At 47.7% G+C, this 15,861-nt stretch overlaps 1 protein-coding gene across 7 annotated transcripts in view; it reads left to right on the top strand.

Annotated features, from left to right (window-relative positions):
* Nucleotides 1-4,212: 4,212 nt before the first annotated feature.
* LOC134453237 (NACHT, LRR and PYD domains-containing protein 3-like) overlaps nt 4,213-15,861 on the top strand; it is a 33,997-nt gene continuing 22,348 nt past the window's right edge. For 4 of the 7 annotated variants that reach the window (XM_063204138.1, XM_063204115.1, XM_063204130.1 and 1 more), the window contains exons 1-2: nt 4,213-4,301; nt 6,057-6,117. The gene's annotated coding sequence lies outside the window, so the exon portion shown is untranslated. The remainder of the gene's footprint in view (nt 4,302-6,056; nt 6,118-15,861) is intronic. The other 3 variants (XM_063204146.1, XM_063204105.1, XM_063204124.1) reach the window with 2 other exon arrangements.

Below are 15,861 nucleotides of genomic sequence, written 5' to 3'. Positions count from 1 at the left end.
ACGGTAAATATAAAGTATAAGATTAAATTCCACCAGTCCTTAACCACCATAGCTCTAATAAAGAAATAAAGGAATAGGCTACACTATTTAGACATTGTCAATAGACCTAAATGTGAAATAATAAGTGACCAGTGATCCCTTGAATTAGCTTGGGTCTGCAGCCCATCTAGTATGCTGACTTATGGGATTATGGTGACTCCTCAGAGCACCCTGTGCCAGATCACAGGAGCTCCCCGTTCGACAGGCGTCCCTCTTAAACAGCACTGAATTCCATCAGGCATACTGATAACTAAAATAGTCTTTTATAAGTATTGCTGTACGTGTCCCACTCTACATCATTCATCAGTCAGGCCCTCTGTGTGCTTCTGGGTTGATGGTTATGATGCCGGAGCACATGCGCTCCTCGTCCAACAGGAGCACCAGATTCGCCGCAGTCCTCCGTAGCCTCTACTGCAGATGGGCCCTGCGGCGGGCCTATTCCCTCTTTGCTGAAAGCACTCAACTACAAACCCCAACTCCGATGAAGTTGGGACGTTTGGTAAACAGTGAATAAAATCAAAATGCTATCATTTTCAAAACATTCAATCTATTCATTAGATGGAGAATAGTGAAAAGACAACATATTAAGTGTTAAAACCGAGAAAAAATATTGTTTTGGGGGACATATGTACTCATTTCTAATTTGATAAATCCAACACGTCTCAAAAGAGTTGGGACGGGGACAATAAATGGCAGCAAATGTCGAGGAAGACTAAAAACAAAACAAAAGACAACACTTAACAGTTAAATACATTAACTGATGAGATGATTTTATATAAAAAACAGTGTTAATTCCTATCTTGGACATGATTTCACCAGCTTAAAAGGTGGGTGTATTCCTTGTCATGTTTTGCAATGTTTTCCTTTCTGTAGTGCTTACAGTGTGACAGGTCTTGACCAAAAACCCACCCTTTTATCACCTGCTGGTCCTTATGATGGAGCCAAACTGTTAAAACATAGTAGAGAATGCAATTTGACCTTACTATGTGGCAGTAATCGAAGATCTCCCTTCAAAATATAATGCATGAGTGGCTTTTCATGCTGTTTAAAACCCATTTATACCATTCAGCACTGTATTTAACTTTACAGATGAGTGAGAACATCTTAACCAATGCACTACTGCACCCGCATGCCATCATGGAGGCTGACTTTTGAAGCTAGCACTAACACAAGTTGGATGGTCCATTTTCACTGTAGCACAGGATGTGCAATGCTCTATTATTGTCAAAAAGAATGGACTTCTACAACTTCTGCTGACTTCTGTAAGCAAAGGACAGTTTCCCATGTCTTCTGGGTCTATTTCAAGTGAGCTCAGGTGCTTAGGAGAATGTTACACCCCTGTATCATTTTCATGCATTAAGCATTCTTAATATGGTCAATTTTCAATAGCTCTAATTCCTGGAGTGCTAGAGTGAGACTACAGTCAATATATATTTCATGATGTCATGAACCTATACAATGATTTTATTAACAAAAATATGTCTTATATACACTCAATCGTGGTAAATCAAAGGGAATTCAAAAATGTATGTAATAACTATGGTAATTATTCCCTTTGCATCTTTAATTCTGAGTGACTCAGCCTCTCTGTGATGATCTTATACCTGGACACCTATATTGTCCGTCAGTACAATTCATTTTGAAATGTTCTTCTTTGTTGTTTTATCTTATTTGGATGTTTACTAAATTTCACTGATCCCCATCCCAACTCTTTTGAGACGTGTTGGATTTATCAAATTAGAAATGAGTACATATGTCCCCCAAAACAATATTTTTTCTCGGTTTTAACACTTAATATGTTGTCTTTTCACTATTCTCCATCTAATGAATAGATTGAATGTTTTGAAAATGATAGCATTTTGATTTTATTCACTGTTTACCAAACGTCCCAACTTCATCGGAGTTGGGGTTTGTACATCATAACGACGCTGCTACAGCAATGTAGAGAGGCTTAAGTAACCAATTAAGACTTGGTCATTCCCATTTTACTGATAAAGGATATAAAAAAAGTGAAAGTGAAAGTGAAAGCCCATTGGGAAACTCCAACTCCCATTGTCATTGTGACACAGCACTCCACAGCACACAAGTGAACACTGCACACTGCACACAACGAAATTGCATTTATGCCTCACCCGTGCAAGGGGGCAGCCCTCAGTGGCGTCCCATGGGGAGCAGTGCGGTGGGACGGTACCATGCTTAGGGTACCTCAGTCATGGAGGAGGATGGGGGAGAACACTGGTTGATTCCTCCGCCCACCAACCTGGCGGGTCGGGAGTCGTACCGGCAACCTCTGGGATGCAAGTCTGACGCCCTAACCGCTCACCCATGACATATAACAGAGGCTCTGTGATATGGGCTAAACACCACTGGTAACCATCAGGAATATTGACATTGACAATTGACATTGAATGTTCACACATACAGTATTCAGAGGAGCCTGTGTGTGGACAGAGCCAGTTTAACCAATAGGCAGCCTAGGCCTAGGGCCCCGTCAAACCCGCCCTATAGGGGGCGCCAACAGCCAGCCCGGTCATCAAGGGTGCCGGAACGAGTTTTAAAGTGGTGGTGCATTTTTTTCTTCATTCGTCATTTCTTAAGAATGTTACTGCTGCTACACTCCACTCATTTGTCTGAGGTAAAAAAAATAATAATAAGACATCCCTCATTTAGGGATCCCAAAAGTGGGGATGCAAATGCACCACTGCATTCCCCTTTATGGCACATGCCTGCCATGCATGGTAAATATCAGCAACAGTGGTTCAAAAAGGCCCCATGTGTCTATATTTCGTCTTGGTCACCCAAATCGTTAGAACCGCTGATGTGTGTGGAAAATAATCTATCTACCTGTACAAATCAATTAAAGGGGACGTGTCCAAAACCACATGTTCAGTCAGGCTGCACACGCATAGCTCTGCAACAGATGTGTTATGGCAGTGGCTCTCAAACGGGTCAGAGGAAACCTCTACATGGGTTCTCAGTGTTTATCAACTCGATGTTATGAGGAGGGGCAAGACAATGGCAGCCAACCACGTGAGCTATTTTTTTGACAGACAGCGGTTTCCAACAATCAGAGGTTGAGTTGTGCGCACTAGGTTCGCACAGTCAGGTTATAAACAAAATGTAGAACCCATGTATAGAGGAGGGATTGTGGAGAGAATGGGCTGCTATATAAAAGACAGAATACATATAGTCAGGGGTGGAAAATACTAACATTAACTCAAGTATTGTAACTAACAAGCTTTTATGAGTAGACTACAATTTTAAAGAGTTTTTAAGATCAGCAGTAGCCTATTTTTTAATTATTCAGTAGGCTACATTTTGAGCCAAGTATCCTACTTAAAGGGATACTGTGTGAGATTTTAGTTGTTTATTTCCAGAATTCATGCTGCCCATTCACTAATGTTAAATTTTTCATGAATACTTACCACCACCGTCAAATTCTAAGTATTCATTATGACTGGAAAACTTGCACTTTTCATACATGAAAAGGGGGATCTTCTCCATGGTCCGCCATTTTGAATTTCCAAAAATAGCATTTTTAGCTGCAAAAATGACTCTACTTGGACCATACTAGAAAATATTTGTTAATTACTTAGTAAACTTTCATGTAAGTATCAAATCAGTTTCAATGAGCAGCATAGTTGTAGTACCTTTTGTGACCATTTCCTGCACAGTGTCCCTTTAACTGAATTACTCTGGAATTAGGCCTGAGTATTGAGTTAAATTAGACTGATAGAGCCTATGACATGCACAATAAAGCAATCTAATGAAAGGGATTCATGCAGGATTGCATGCAGCATTTCACTATTTCACTTCTCCCACCTACCGGGCTCAATCTGGTGCCAAGCTGATAGAGATCATGGGGGACAATAGGCTACTTTTTTTAAACATAAATTTAGGGGAAAGAAAGAAACCGAGAGAGGAAATCAAATAAAAACTAGGCCTTACAAAGCCTTACTGTAGGCCTACATAGGCCTACATAGCCTATTGTCTTTTATCTTGTGATTTTCACATTCAAATTAAACAATGTTAATGAGGGACAAAAATGTTTGGCCTGTGGAACAGTTAAACTGCAAAAGGAGTTGGGAGATAAAACCTAGTATGTATTTGTTGCATTGACATGTCACATGTCTTATTTGGCCAACGAGGGGGAGGTCGACTGTTATGATGACGCAATGAACAAGGAACGAGTTGGAATCGAAAGTTAGGTTGACTTGCGCACAGCAGTGCAGCGGCTGTACCGTTTGTTGATGTCAGATTTGGTATGTAAACAATCATTTGGGTTTCTTATACACCTGTTACCACCTGTTCTCTACACAAAGGCGCCCAGTTAACCACTTTTTGGCGAAACGTAAACCGTCTGGTGCACGGGGGGTTGCCTACAGCCTACTTTTATTCCGATAGAACTGTGACTTAATAGTTTACACGTAGCCCAAGGGCATGGCATGCACATGGCTTCTTATATTCCCTAGGTCATTTTCAAATCAAGTTTAAAAGCAAGCGATAGGCCTATGTCTGCTTGATGACGTTAGTATACTGAAGGGACGAGGCATGGATTTCCGAATTCTCCGCCAAGCCACTTGGTTTCAAGGCGCTGTTGCTACCATTGCGCTTTCGGTAAACTACCTATAGGCATACATCGCTGGTCATTTCTTTAAGTGTTCCGAGGATTAAGGCCGAATTGTTGTGTTTCTTTACGAAGCAGCGCTGTCACATCAACACACGCACGATAGTTCACTACTATAGATAGAATGACATTTTGCCCAATAGGCCTAATATACGCCATTCTACACTAGTTTGCGCGCGCTCACATGGGTAGGCCTTAAAGGATAGTTCCGGCGTAAAATGAAAGTTTCACCATGGCTTTCCCATGCCACATAATGTATCTAATGATGAGCCATTCCGGGCAATGCCGCGCCGTTATGGAGTTAGCTTATTTTAAGCTTTTTGGTGAAAAACGCAGCCAACGCATCACGGCGGGGCCAATTATAAACCTATTCTTTTCTGATGTTTCCCCGCTATAAACAACTTCAAAAACGCTACACACTTCATCACAAAGGTCTCGTCAATCAAACCGAGGCACAGAGAATGTCATCGGACCACACAATCTTTCACTGGCCAGTGTTTTCAGAGGTGTCTCACTGTTGCAACTCTCTGACCCGGATGCCAGGGCGCGCGAGGCCAGAAGGACCATTACGCAACGGAGGAGGGCTGGAGGAATTTATAAAGTCGTACTAGAAGTACTCTTACAGATGTAAGTACACCACCAGTGGTGTGTTATTACAAAGCTGAATCCATGTTATATTATACCGTGTTGCAATTACTTTGTAAGAGTAGTCTGCCTACCTGTACTCTCCATGCAACTCTTCAAATCTGCTGCCTGCACACACGGTAGTAGCGATCCCTCCGGGTTTTTACGCCAGTTTCGTCCACTTCTAATGCTATTAGCCATTCCCGTAATATGGCTGGTTTAGACAGTGGCAGTCGGTGAAAACGGTCGGGGTTCCAGATTTTCATTTTACGGACGCAGCCGGTGTAAGAACCGCGGACCATGTTTAGCCTACCTAGCCACCTGATTGAGTAGCCTGCATCCGGGTCAGAGAGTTGCAACAGTGAGACACCTCTGAAAACACTGGCCAGTGAAAGATTGTGTGGTCCGATGACATTCTCTGTGCCTCGGTTTGATTGACGAGACCTTTGTGATGAAGTGTGTAGCGTTTTTGAAGTTGTTTATAGCGGGGAAACATCAGAAAAGAATAGGTTTATAATTGGCCCCGCCGTGATGCGTTGGCTGCGTTTTTCACCAAAAAGCTTAAAATAAGCTAACTCCATAACGGCGCGGCATTGCCCGGAATGGCTCATCATTAGATACATTATGTGGCATGGGAAAGCCATGGTGAAACTTTCATTTTACGCCGGAACTATCCTTTAACTGCAGCGCTAGTGTAGGCCCAGCTTATTACACATACGCTGCATGTTTGTTTATTAATTGCAGGTTTATGTGTTTGATATTGCAGAAGAGTCAGGTGTTGTTAAGCTGTTTTGGAAGTAATGCTGAGATCTTGGCACAACTGTGTGGTGAGTTGGCTAGTGGTTTATAATAGCCTATATATTTTTAAACCAGTAAGACATGCCCCTGAGCTGTTACCAGAATGCCTAATGACCAGGGCTGTGTTTCCCAAAAACTCTTATGTATTACTTAAGCCTAAGTAGTACTTAAGTAGGCCTATGAGGGGCCACCTAGGCATTATATCACATCACAAAACTTTTATGCATACAATAATTTAATAGGCGTACATACAATATTGTTCCTTGTACACGCAATTAAAATCCTTGTGCTAAGTACATGTGCGAGGTAAAATAGAGTATACCTATATATAAACTTGTGATGATATGATACCTATTTCTGATGTATTGCCTAGGTGGCCCCTCATACTTAAGTACTACTTAGGCTTAAGTACTACTGAAGAGTTTTTGGGAAACGCAGTCCAGGTCGTAATGTGCTGCTAAAGGCCCTGTGTACTGCCAGAGTGGCTACTGTGTACTACTATAGTGGTTAAGTTTTTCAGTGAATATTACAGCCCTCCACTGGTCGAATGTTGATTGTTTTTTGTTTTTTGTTTTTTTTAAAGATGCTGTTACTATGGTCCTTTTGGTACACATAAACATCATTTTATGCATTTCTGTAGAATTGCAATGCATTTTATTTTACCCAGCAGTGCTGTCTCCTCAACAGTTAAACAACAATGACCGTTTTCCCTACATTTCCAAAATATTCAACACATAGCCTATTTGAGTGCATTGATAATAGGTAGGGCAACTCCAGTGTAACTTATCGCAAATTCGTGTGTGCATGTGGGTCATTCTACGCAAAACGCAAAATGTCAATTATCAGGGTTTTTTTTTTTTCAAATTAATGACCTAGATGTTTACATAGTGTACTGTATATATTTAAGTTTCCAAACACACAAATTGCCAAGCTTAATCTTAAATCATTTGATAAATACTCTAATGAAAGCAAACATTTGCTTGCAGGGCCGCTGACAGGTTTGGCTGGGCCCGGGACAAAAAAATATCAATGGGCCCCCCTTCCTCCTACCCCCACCCACCCCCACCCCGATCACAAAAAAAAAAAAACAACCACCGAACGACCATTTTTTCCCAAGAGAGACCAGGTGGCCAGACTACACTTTTAGCATGAAGCACCACTCTCACGTGATATGCTATACATCATAAGGCCTACCCATTATAAAAGAAACGACATTATCAAAGTAGCCTCACAAATCAATGACGCATACAGTACAATAATTCCATAGTAAATGATCTATCCATCCAATTATCCATGCATTTTTGCCAACATTTATTTAGAAATGAAACAAAATAAATAGGATTCACATCATTAATAACACAAGTGTACGTGTAATTTACTTTAGCAATTTGAGGGCTTGCACATCAGAACGTGCCTGACTGAATCAGCTCTAGTTCACTGTCACCACCAGCACACCAAGACGTCAGCCTTCCCACACCAGGAATAGCCAAACACAGGAACAAGTCAAGTTGCAGAAATGTATATGCAAAACGGATGTCTGTTTCTCCCACAAAGTTAACAGGTTGATAAAGTGTTAGCATTTGCGCTAAGCGGGATTTATACGCGCTAAGCGAAATAGCGTTGTATAGCGCAGTTTTAAAAGTTCTCCCTTGCCCTCTCCTTGCGCGCGACGCAACTTCTCACCATGTTACGATTGGGGCTAATGTGCATATTCCTAGCTAAGGTCACAGATGGTCAGATTTGAAACACAATTTTACTAAGTTGTGGTTATAGAATGATGCGACTGTGTGACTGATCATGTTTTAAACATGAATGCTGCAGTGCAGGGCGTCTGTTTATGAAGGGAAACTTTTGCTCTGTTAGTGTTCTCTGCTATTGTTAGTACCTGCATCATCTGAAGAACTTTTTACTGAAATCCTGGGGCTTCTGGTGTCTTGATCTATTTTTCTCCAATCCTTCATTTTCTGCCCTCCTGGTGAACGACTGCTTCTTCAGACACCTTGGCAAATTGGCACGAGCCGCGTTAAGTTGAAGCCGTTTTTTTCTTTCTCGTAATGACCGACCAAACCATTTGTGCACTGGGGGTGGGGGAGGTGGGGGTTCTTGATCCTTTTTAAGGGCAGGAAAGGCAAAATATCTGCATAATTTATTTAATGTAAATATAGCGCAATCTCCCTCTCTGAAAAACCATCTTATTTTGAAATTAATTAGAACCATTAATCACAAACTTAATGAGGGCCCAGTTCTGGGCCCCCTATCCCAGGGCCCGGGACAAAAAGCCCTTTTGTCCCCCCCTGTCGGCGGGGCTGTTTGCTTGATTATTTTGTCAACAGTGTTATGAACAGAGATGTATAAAGTACTGGAGAAAAGTAGTGGAGTAGAAGTACCAGTATCATCTTGTCAAATGACTTGAGTAAAAGTCAAAAGTAACCTTTCCTTACCTTACTCAAGTAGAAGGACAAAAGTATTCAAAATATGTTGTACTTAAGTAAAGCAAGTAGAAGTATTGCAAGTTTTGCTACTTGAGTAAAAAGTAGAAGTAGAAGTAAAAGTACTGCATTAAAAAAAAAAAGGGGGGGGGGGGGGGGGAGTCAGTCAAAAGTTTGAATACCATTTGGTTTATTAGAGCTCTGTGCAATAAGTGTCTTATGAAGTGCAAATACCATTATGGTTTGTTATTAAAACAGCTTTGTAACACAAGTTCAGTTTTTAAGAAAACGTAGGGCGGTAGTTCTATTTCGTTCCTACTGACCTCCAGGCGGTGCTTTAGCACTGAATGATTCATCGCATGCTCATGCAGGTCGAGAGTTAATAACAAAATTGTCACTTGTGACCCGGGTGACGCGCATGCGCAATCCGTCCTACTACGGAACTTAAGGCATGCGCCTTATCGCATCTTCTCGTGCGATACATGTATGTATCGGGTTTGATGAGAGTTTGCGTTCCGATTACCAGTCTTATGTTTTTACAGGGAGCTGCGGTATTATTCGCCCTCCTTTAGACTGTGAATGCAATTTTGACCTTCGACATTGGTGAGTACTGATGCCTGCGGGCGTTTTCTTGCTCTCGCCTTACGAAGGATTTCCAGCTGCGCGTCTCACAGGTGTTCACACCTGACGGCGCCTCGCTATTGTTAGCATTGTAGCTAATGTGATGCGGCGTTCTGCTCTGGCGTGGGTGCATTCGCCTGTTAGCCTGTAGCGATCGTTTGTATTTTGTGTTTAAAACGCCTTGTGTTATATTTTCACGCTCGGTAACAGTCGTATTCTGGGTTTGTTTGGCCGTGGGTGATTTCGCCGTGGGCTACCCACGGACGCCGGTGGCGTTTCCGCCGCTTCGGCTAGTACTGCTTTCTGTTTATAACTTTCTTGTGTTACACTGCTGTTATCTTTCGACTGTTACGCGTTGTCTGTATTGTGGACTGTGGGTGTTTTTCGCCCCTCGGCTTCCTATTACATAAGTTTGGCCCTTTTTTGGATGCTGTCCGCGACTTCCCAGTGTCGCCTCCCTACTTTTGAAGAGTAAGATTTTCCTGGCCGATAATGTTTGCGCCTACGTGCCGGTGATTTGTTTCTGATTATTTCTGACCGGGGGTGTTTCCTCCTCCACGGTAGTTATTGATACTTGAGAGTGTTCCCGCTCCGTTTTGATTCATTGTTGCTGTCCAGGGGTGTTTCCGCCTCCTCGACAGTTTGACTACTACCCCTTACCGTGTTTCCACTCCTTCAGTGTCGCTTTTGTTCTTGACAAATAGAATTTCACACTGGTATTTAACTGGGCATTCTATGTATTTCTGACCGGGGGTGTGTACGCCTCCACGGCAGTTTATACTATATTTTCCTGCGTCTTACGGCAGTCTCTGACCGAGGGTGTTTGCGCCTCTACGGCAGTGTGTACTGTTTTCCTGCGTTTTACTGCAGCCTCTGACCGAGGGTGTTTCCGCCTCTACGGCAGTTTATGTTACTTTCCTGAGTTTTACTGCAGTCTCTGACCGAGGGTGTTTCCGCCTCTACGGCAGTTTATGCAAATTTCCTGAGTTTTGCTGCAGTCTCTGACCGAGGGTGCTTCCGCCTCTACGGCAGTTTATGCTAATTTCCTGAGTTTTACTGCAGTCTCTGACCGAGGGTGTTTCCGCCTCTACGGCAGTTTATGCTAATTTCCTGAGTTTACTGCAGTCTCTGACCGAGAGTGTTTCCGCCTCTACGGTAGTTTGTACTGTTTTCCTGTGTTTTACTGCCGTCTCTGACCGAGGGTGTTTCCGCCTCTACGGCAGTTACTGGCTTTTTTTGTCGTTTACAGAGGGTGGTTTCGCCCCTAAAGTAAACCTTTCCAGTGCCTGTGGGTGTCTGCGCCCCTACGGCAGCTACTCCTGCAGTTATGTTCATGATCTGTGTGGACTGTCGTGCCCCGCTCGACCCTGGGGACAGGCACGAGCACTGTCCTGACTGCCTTGGCCTCGACCACCTGCGACAGGGACTTACTGAACTGGCTTGTACGCACTGCATGTGTCTGAGTGTGCCCACCCGGAGAGACAGGATTGCCCGGGTGGAGAGAGCGCGGCAGCCTGCCTGGCATGGCGGCCCTCAGAAGCGACGCACACACGAGCCTTCCCTCCAGGCTCCGGTGAAGGTCGCCAAGGTGGATATGGTCGCTCAGCGGATGGACAAGATGGCCTCCGAGCTGGAGGAACTCAAGGCCCTGCTCCAGCAGCGGCTTGAGGCTCCGACTACAACGGCGTCAGCCACCGCGGCGTCTGCTGCTGAGGCTGCACTTCCGGCGGTCCCGCCGGAGCTGTCCCCGATGGAGCCGGTCCATGATGAGGATGTCATCTCGACCAGAGCTTCGGAGAGCCTGACGGTGGTCGATGCGTGGCACGGTCGGTCGGCCAGCACCGGTGGTGAAGGCGACGAGGACCCTGTCTCTGGCCGTAGCTCCACGAGGAGCTCTGTGAGAGCTCAGGGGTCGGTGGTGAGACCTGCCCTGAAGATGGCCCTGGCCCAGTTGGGGCTTGATGTCCCGGCGGCGGAGCCGGCCTCCAGGAGTGCGTTTTTCCAACTGCCCGCCACCCCTGCGGGTCTTGTTGTGCCCCCGTCCGCCCCCTACGTGGACGAACTACAACGTTGCTGGGCGGACCCGAGACGCTATGCGCACAGGACCTCTGACGACCGGGCGTTGGCCAGCATGCAAGGTGCCGCAGCACTTGGCCTTGATGCCATGCCGGGGGTCGACCCGGCGCTAGCCGCCATGATCGTCTCTCCAGAAGACGCTCTGAGGCCGGACGCCCGCTGCCCCCTGCCACAGTGCCGCATCACGGACGGCTACCTTTGCCGGGGATATGACGCGGCCGCGCGCGCGGCCCGCATTGGCAATTCGATGTCCCACGTCCTGTTGGCCTTGTCCCAGTCCCTCCAGACGGCTGAAGTTGACCAGGCAATCCTCGACCTCTCGGATGCTGCACTACAGGCGTTCGCCTACATGACGCGGGAGCAGGGCAGGGCCATGTCCAACATGACCTTGGCACGGCGACAAGTTTGGCTGGCACAGTCCCCACTGGCGGAGCCTAATAGGAGGGCCCTCCGCTCACTACCTGTGGTCCCGGGACACCTGTTTGGACCTGCTGCCCAGGACGCGCTGCAACGTGGTGTGCAAGTCACCCAGGCCAGGCAGCAATTTGCGAGCCTCCATCGGCTCCCCGCTCGAGGACGGAGACCTGCCTCCGCTGGACGCCAGCCTCCCCAGAGACCTCCTCCTGCCCCACAGCCCCGTCGATCGCCACGTGACAGATTTCGTCAGCCGACGGCGGTCCAGCGGTCCTCCTGGGGGAACTCGCCTAGCCCGCGCCCCCCTAGGGGTGGCGGTAGGCGGGGCCGGCGCCAGTGACTGCCCCCTCCCGGCGGTCGGTCGCTTCACCAGTCGCCAACTGGCACACTGGGAAGCGACAACATCCGACCCTTGGGTGTTGTCTGTTGTCTCCCGGGGTTACAGCATCCAGTTCGGGTCCCGACCGCCGAAGTTCCGGGGGGTACGGGTGACCGGGGTCCGGGACATCACGGTAGAGTTCTCAACGGGCCTGAAAATGTCAACCCGACCCTACCCGGCCCATGGCTTTTAAAGCCCGAGCCCGATGCTACCCGACACATCACTAGAATTATCTAACCGAACCCGGCCCGAGGCCCGAAGTCGGGGGTCGAGTTTCCCCACGTTATCCTATGGAGAATGACGGGTTGTGGTGGGTCTTTAAGGGCACTTATGTGCAGTAAATTGCATAACCCACTTAAAAACCTAGTGAAAATAGCCTATATATTCCACAATAGAAACATATATGAAATGGGGAAACTTCTTGCTATTTAAGCAGAATCATCCACAGCGCGATTTCAATAGCCTCTTCACGGCAACAACAATCTATCCACCTTTTGTTTTGACTTCTAGTACATTACATTTCCACCCCGTGTATCTGATTATGATTAAATGTAGGCTACGTGAAGTTGCCCCTCCCTCCTTGTTTGTTCATATGCGTGGATGAGATGGAAAGCCTGGCTGTGCCAAACATTGTTTAAAAGTTTCATAAAATTTTGGTCGGCACACAAGGTTTTGGACATACTAATTTCTAGTGTCACCTGGGCTACGGTTGGTGCATTGATCAGCCATGTAGCAAAAAAGACAGATAGCCTAGGTGAGAGGATGAGATCTTCCTCGGCTGGCGAGCGCTCCGCATGTGTGTGCGCGTGTTTCCTGCCCTCCCAAGACCCGACAGTTGGTTACAAGTCAATTTGAGCACGAAAACAGCAAAGACAAGGTGATATTTCATTCAAACAGGGCCTACACGCTCCAAATAAAACATTTGCTGAGGGGATTTTCAACCAGACCGCAGCGCGAGCAGACAGTCAGTGTGAAAAGCCAAGTCTACCGGCACCTTCGCTGCCGCTCGCTTACCATCGGTGCACGAGCCATTTAAATAGTGAAGTGGCATATCGCAACAGCACATGCGGATTAGCCAAATTATATGCAACAAAGTCGCCAACAAAGCGTGGATTTAACGTTTAATACGCATATGCCAACGTTGTGTGAATACGGGGAAAGGATAACCTAATTGGAAAGCCACTGTCCTTTCTAGTATGTAGAAGACCACTTCGGTTTCGTTTTACCTCATGGGGAAAACATAATTTCCATGCACTGCATTTGCTGAGACTACTAAGCAATAAAGTTAGCGATCAAACTAAAAATATTGGTTGTTGTCATTACAGCATTTAATATGCTATGGCTGGTGTTTAAAATAGTCATTGGATTGCCAACCGGCCCTTATATTAAGAAACAAAAGTAGGCTATGGTTCCATGAGCTGACATGGGACTCAATATCGTTAAAATTGCATCTAAGAACTTTTTTCCCGTTTTTATTAGTTTGCGTAATTGTAGCCAATGTAGTTTTTCTGTGCGTTCCGGGACCTCTTTCCAACTCATCATCGCTGTGATGTGATGTTTGTTTTGCGTTCTGGTACCTTGTGATTTACAAATTAAGCACTGCGCGCAAGGTTGCATGCAGCAGCCTGCCAGACCTTCGTTACGCAGGCCTACATATATTTAGATAGATAGCTTTACTGACCCATCAAGGGGAAATTCGCCATGATTCACGGTAAACAGCAGAACTGATTTTTTTTTCACTGGGCGGAAAAGATTGAGCCCGCGGACCGAACCGACCCGAGCCATATGCTTATATTTTCGACCCGAACCCGGCCCGAACCCAAAGGGCCCGTCGGGTTTGTCGGGCTGACCCGACCCGTTGAGAACTCTACATCACGGCCCTGGCCCTACGCCAGGAGGTCCAGACCCTCCTACTCAAGGGGACGATAGAAGAACTCGGGCCGTCCTCACAAGACAGTGGGTATTATTCCACTTACTTTATTATCCCGAAGAAAGGGGGCGGGCTTCGCCCCATTCTAGACCTGCGGCCCCTCAACAGACATCTCAAGACCTTGAGGTTCCGTATGCTGCGCACAGACGATGTGCTGTCCAGCGTACGGGAGGGCGACTGGTTCACCTCCGTGGACCTGACCGACGCATACTTCCACGTGCCCATTGCGCCTCGGCATCGACAGTTCCTGCGATTTGCCTTCGAGGGACGGGCCTATCAATTCAAAGTCCAGCCGTTCGGCATTTCCCTAGCACCCAGGGTGTTCACCAGAGTTGTGGCAGCTGCGCTCGCCCCGCTTCAAAGCAGCGGGCTGCGGGTATTTCCATACCTGGACGACTGGCTCCTCCGCTCGGACACCAGGGAGCAGGCGCTCCAGGATTCGACCAGACTGCTTGCCCACGTCGCGGCACTGGGCATCTCCGTGAACCTCAAGAAGAGCTCACTGACACCGGCGCAGGAGACTGTCTTCCTTGGCATCCGGTTGGACTCCCGGCGGATGACTGCACGCCCATCCGACCTACGAGTCGACGCCATCGTCCAAAAGGTGAGCCAATTCCGCAGGGGCACGTCCCACACACTTCACTCCTTTCAAGTGTTGCTTGGTATGCTCACTGCGGCGTCCCGCATTGTCCCTCTAGGCCTGCTCTTACTGAGGCGTGTGTGTGGGTGAACGCTCTAGGCTTGCACCCCCAGCACCACCGCCACAGGCGGATCAAAGTTTCCTCCGGCTGCATTCTCTGCCTTCGTCCGTGGAGGGGGCGCTCCCGCCTGACTCACGGGGTGCCCATGGGCCTCATTGTACACCGCAGAGAGGTACTGACCACAGACGCTTCTCTGGCCGGCTGGGGTGCAGTATGGCAGTGCAGGACTGCTCGCGGCTTATGGAGCCCTCAACAACAACTGCTGCACATCAACGACCTCGAACTACTGGCGGTCATGATGGCCCTCAAGCATTTCCTACCCTGGCTTGCGGGGAGACATGTCTTGGTACGGTCGGACAATACATCGGTGGTGCACCACATCAACCACCAAGGGGGGACGAGGTCCCGGTCCTCCCTGAGGCTGACGCAGCGGCTGCTTCCCTGGGCCTATCCGCGTCTTCTGAGCCTGAGGGCGATGTACTTGCCCGGCGTTCAGAACTCTGCTGCCGATCTTCTGTCCCGGGGTCAACCTCCTCCTGGCGAATGGAGGCTACACCCGGAAGTGGTACAGGCCATATGGCACAGGTACGGATTGGCGCAGGTGGACCTTTTCGCCTCACTCGCAACTACTCACTGCCCTCTGTGGTTCTCCCTCGGGCAGCCTGTGGGTCCACTGGGCCAGGATGCGCTAGCTCACATGTGGCCGAGGACACTCCTTTACGCTTACCCGCCACTCCCTCTCATACTACCCACCCTGGAACGGATCAGGAGAGACGGCCACCGGACCCTCCTTGTGGCTCCCCGGTGGCCCGGGAGACCTTGGTTTCCAGTGCTATACAGCATGCTGGACGGGGAGCCGTGGCACCTCCCCCGGCGGATGGACCTCCTCTCTCAATTGGACGGTCAGCTCTGGCATCCGAACCCGGCTTGCCTGCAACTGTGGGTGTGGCCTCTCAGGGGCCCGACCCCATGCTAGCAGTGTGTGATCCAGCGGTTGCGCGTACCATCTCACACTCTCGCGCACCCTCTACCAATGCCTTGTACAGGAACAGGTGGGACCTGTTCGTTGCATGGTGCGGCGAACGGGACTTGGAGCCGACGACTTGTAATGTACCAGCCATCCTTACATTTCTGCAGTCCCTCTTTGACAGAGGTCTCGCGCCTTCCACCATCAGGGTGTACACGGCGGCGATATCGGCTATGCACTCCAGGGTGGAGGGCCT

Source organism: Engraulis encrasicolus, chromosome 1 (assembly GCF_034702125.1).
Source record: "Engraulis encrasicolus isolate BLACKSEA-1 chromosome 1, IST_EnEncr_1.0, whole genome shotgun sequence".
Taxonomy (NCBI): domain Eukaryota; kingdom Metazoa; phylum Chordata; class Actinopteri; order Clupeiformes; family Engraulidae; genus Engraulis; species Engraulis encrasicolus.
Note: the sequence above shows the minus strand (reverse complement) of the source record. Positions and strands in the feature narration are given on the sequence as shown.